Raw genomic sequence first — 4402 nt, 5'->3', positions numbered from 1 at the left:
AGAGTGGTGCCAATTGAACGAGACAATGCACATAATCCGCCTCACTGATCTGCGCATGTAAGAAAAGCTGGACTGATATTTATACAAAAACATGTGTATATTTATTACAATAAAGAGTTGTTTATGAAAACCACGTATGCAAGACTCTTCATTGTAGTATTATTCATAAACAAACAAACAAACAAACAAACAAACAAACAAAAAACCCAACTCACTGTCCTTGAGTAGAATCTGATTCATGAGGAGACTGTCCATCGCTCTTCCTTGGAATAGTTAGTGGATTAGAATTGCTGACCTTTCAGTTAGCAGCCAGACATGTTACACACTACACCCCTAAGGCTCCATGGCATAATTTGTAGGAACAAAAAAATACACAAGAAACTGAAATGTTCATTACTGGGAGACTGAATTAAATTAGTCATGGTACCTAGTACAGTGGACTACCACACAGCCATTTAAAGAAATGAAATAGACCAATTGGAGACACGGATGTTGGAAGGCGGGCAGGGAAGAGGCAGAGCTGCAGGATGCATGCACAGTGTGTGGTGTTGGAGAACTCACATGGAGGTCAGATTGGAACCAGGTGTGAGTGGGCTAAGCAGGAAGATCCAGCAGGAGAAGACTTGGCTGCCCAAGTGTTAGAGTCCATTGGCAAGTTTAGCTTGACCTTAGCGATTGCAGGAGGAGCAGTGAACTCTGCCTTGTACAATGTGGATGCAGGGCACAGAGCTGTCATCTTTGACCGAAGGTTCCATGGCATCCAGGACATTGTGGTTGGTGAAGGGACTCACTTTCTCATCTCTTGGGTAGAGAAGCCAATTTTCTTTGACTGCCACTCTTGACCAGGTAATGAGCCAGTGATTACTGGTAGCAAAGATTTACAGAATGTCAACATCACACTGCAAATCCTTTTCCGGCCTGTTGCTAGCCAGCTCCCTTGAATCTACACCAGCATCGGGGAGGACTATGGTGAGCGTGTGCTGCCATCCATCACGACAGAGATCCTCAAGTCCTTAGTGGCTCGCTTTTGATGCTGGAGAACTAATCACCCAGAGAGAACTGGTCTCCAGACAGGTGAGTGATGACCTCACAGATCCAGCGGTCACCTTTGGGCTCAGCCTGGATGATGTATTCTTGATGCATCTGACCTTCGGGAAGGAGTTCACAGAAGCAGTAGAAGCCGTACAGGTGGCTCAGTAGGAAGCAGAGAGGGCCAGATTTGTGGTGGAAAAGGCGAGCAGCAGAAGAAGGCTGCCATCATTCCCACCAAGGGTGACTCCAAGGCTGCGGAGCTGATCGCCAACTCACTGACCACTGAGGGCAATGGCCTGATTGAGCTGCGCAAGCTGGAGGCAGCAGAGGACATTGCCTACCAGCTCTCCCGCTCTCAGAACATCACCTACTTGCCGCACAGGCAGTCAGAGGCCACACGCCCGCTTGGTTCTTAACACAGCCTTCCTTCTGCCCCAGCCCAGAAATCACATGAAATTTCATGAATTGGCTTAAATAGTGATGGAAATAAAGTCACTTCAGGTCTTGGTTAAAAAAAAGAAGAAGAAGAAAGACATTAAATAGAGCTAGGTGTAATGATAAAGGTCAATCTTGATATATTTTTAAGTGAAACAAAAAAATCTAGATCAAATTTTATAATATACTACATAACAACAACAACAACAACTGTGATTAGAGCAATGGTAACATAGGAAAGGCCGAGTCTGACTTCCATCAGCTCCACAAAGGGGAGTTGTCCCTATCAACAACATCTATGGTGCCAAATAGCTACAAGGTCAGACATAGTCCCTCAGGCTCCTGCATCCACTTAAACCAATTCTAACACCAATCACACTAGCAACTAGAAATTCGTTTCAGTAACCACTCAGATGTCACAGAACCATTCTCAGGATTATGGGCTTTACTAGGGAAGTTAATAGGTTATAATTCAGGATAGCAACAAGCAACAGTGCACAACTATAAGCATACAATACCTCTGTCCAGACAACAATAACAAACTGAACAAGTGGCAGCAATCTACCATATAGCCATACAATCCCTCAGTCCTACATGATGCCAGGGTGAAAGCCTCTGGCTCTGGTTCTTTGGAGCGGCAATTTCAAGTCAAGCACATCTAAATAAACTAGTAACAGCCTCAAATCAGACCAATATCACCATTCTTCGCAGCTCAGACAACTACTTCTCAGACTCGGTAAACATCTTCATCAACAGAATATCACGTCTTGTTCCTATCTCATAGCATTCAATCCTTCAGTCCAGACAGCTTCTCACCCTCCAGTAAGCTTGGGGCTCAATCAACAAATTGCTTCTGTGTAGGTCAGCCTCCTCTGCTGCGCTACTGTGCTCTTATGTAGCTCCTGGTCTGGGCTCATGCAGTAGTAGATGATGTGGATGGACCGTGTCAGGCAAAGATGAGACAGCTAATCAGGTTAACATGCTTGCAGGCCAGAGTTGAGGTAGCTAGCTAAACAATGGTCTAAAACAGCTGTTTTAAACAACAAAAAGCCATAGCAACAGACTTACTATCCCACAGATACAATTTGTGAGTTTTTAAAAAGTACAGGTATATGCATTATACATTTATATGTGTAGTAATTTATGTACATATATCAAATATATTCAAAGAAAGCCACACAGAAAAGTAACTAGATGAAGGGTACTTTGAACTCAGTGTCAGTGATTAGGAAGACCCACTTTTTTCTATTTCTCTTTGATAATACCTAATTTCTTTTTATTTATTTATTTTTAATGGTGAAGTCTTTTACAGATAAGGCCAAGTTCTTCTTTATGCTAATCTCAAGAAGGAGGGATTCATTTGACACAAACTAAGAACAATGTTGACTCCTAGGGAACGCCCCAGTGTCACAAGGTGACCTTCAGCTTGTATTAAGCTTCCCTCATTTCCCGATACAGCATTTGGTCTACTATTACTAAATTTGATATTCGGCTTCCCTCATTTCCCCCTCTTTTGTTTAAATCATAATTTTGAGATCATCAAGATGAGCATAATTTCTCTTCTTCAGGATTCATTCTTCCTTGTCTCTTAATCTTTTATATATAATGAAACAAATATAACCGAGAAAGCAAAATAAGTTCACAAAAATACTTCCAATAAAGCAGCATTCCCTAAGGATCAGCTTCCATTGTCATGTTGCCATAGTCCCCATCAAAACCAGTTCTGATTAATCTCCTTTGTCCATGCGTCCTTAGCCATTCCCCGTCACTCCTCCCTGAGAGAGATTTCACCCTGATTCATAAGGAAAATGGGGCGGCGGACTCTCTTAGCTACTTCCTGCTGAAAAGGAACGCTGTAGGTTTCAGGGTGAAGATCTTCTCTCACTACTCTGAAGGGCCCTTTGGCAATAGGAAACACGAATACTTTTGAGGAGATTGATTTTGGAATTTAGATGCACTGTTATCAATTGTGCTTAGGGATACACGTTCATATCCTTGAAGATCCATGAAGATTCATCATGGAACTGCTGCAGTCTAGAAGACACAAATTTAACTAAAAAGTACATGAGTCAACAGTGAAAAGCAATAATATTCCAATTAGAGATTCTAACAATGATACAAATCAAGTTACAGAGGGAAGATAATCCTTAAAATAAAAGTCTTATTGGCTGCCACTTTGTCTATTATAGTGAAAGGGCTAGGAACCACATGATGTAGAGGCATAATTATGTCATTTATTGTTCTTAAGTTCTGGACCAAATTCCATTTACTATTGCATTATTTTCTCGGAGTTTCACATTTCTGGAGGGCACCCACAGCAGTTCTGATCCTGTAGAGATATAAGCAAATCCTCGCCCCCACCTAATAACAAATCCCTTTTTCTATTCATTAGTTAGAGGTTCTTTATAATATATAGGCTGATTCAATTCTTGAGAGGAGTGTAATACCTAATGTCTTTCAGCTGGAGTTTCTCCTTTTTCATTAGCATTTAAAAAATTTAAATAAGGCTTTTTGTAAAATAGTTCGAGGAGATGATATTCGTCCCATTGTATCTCCCTCCTTCTGTTTTTTCAACATAGTTTGTAAAGTCAAATTAGCCCTTTCTATTATAGCTTGTCCTTGGGGGTTATATGGAATACCAGTAATATGATTAATGTTCCATTTTTTAAGAAACTCTTGTTTTTCTTAGAATTATAAGCAGGAGCATTATCAGTTTTAATACTTGATGGAAGGCCCATCACATTAAAAGTTTCAATTAAATGTTGGATTACATACTCTAATTTTTCTCCTGGTAAAGCAGTGGCCCATTGAAAGCCTGAAAAGGTATCAATAGTATGATGAACATATTGTAACTTCCCAAATGATGGAATATGAGTAACATCCATTTGCCATAGTACATTTTGTCTATCACCTCTAGGATTAACTCCTTTTTCAT

The 4402-nt window shown here is 40.7% G+C and overlaps 1 pseudogene; it reads left to right on the top strand.

Moving 5' to 3' along the window:
• The first annotated feature begins 527 nt into the window (after positions 1-527).
• Positions 528-1448, top strand: LOC102873593 (annotated as a pseudogene).
• The last annotated feature ends 2954 nt before the right edge of the window (positions 1449-4402 follow it).

This window comes from Elephantulus edwardii, unplaced genomic scaffold (assembly GCF_000299155.1).
Source record: "Elephantulus edwardii isolate Elephantulus edwardi_28Jun2011 unplaced genomic scaffold, EleEdw1.0 scaffold00036, whole genome shotgun sequence".
Taxonomy (NCBI): Eukaryota; Metazoa; Chordata; class Mammalia; order Macroscelidea; family Macroscelididae; genus Elephantulus; species Elephantulus edwardii.
Note: the sequence above shows the minus strand (reverse complement) of the source record. Positions and strands in the feature narration are given on the sequence as shown.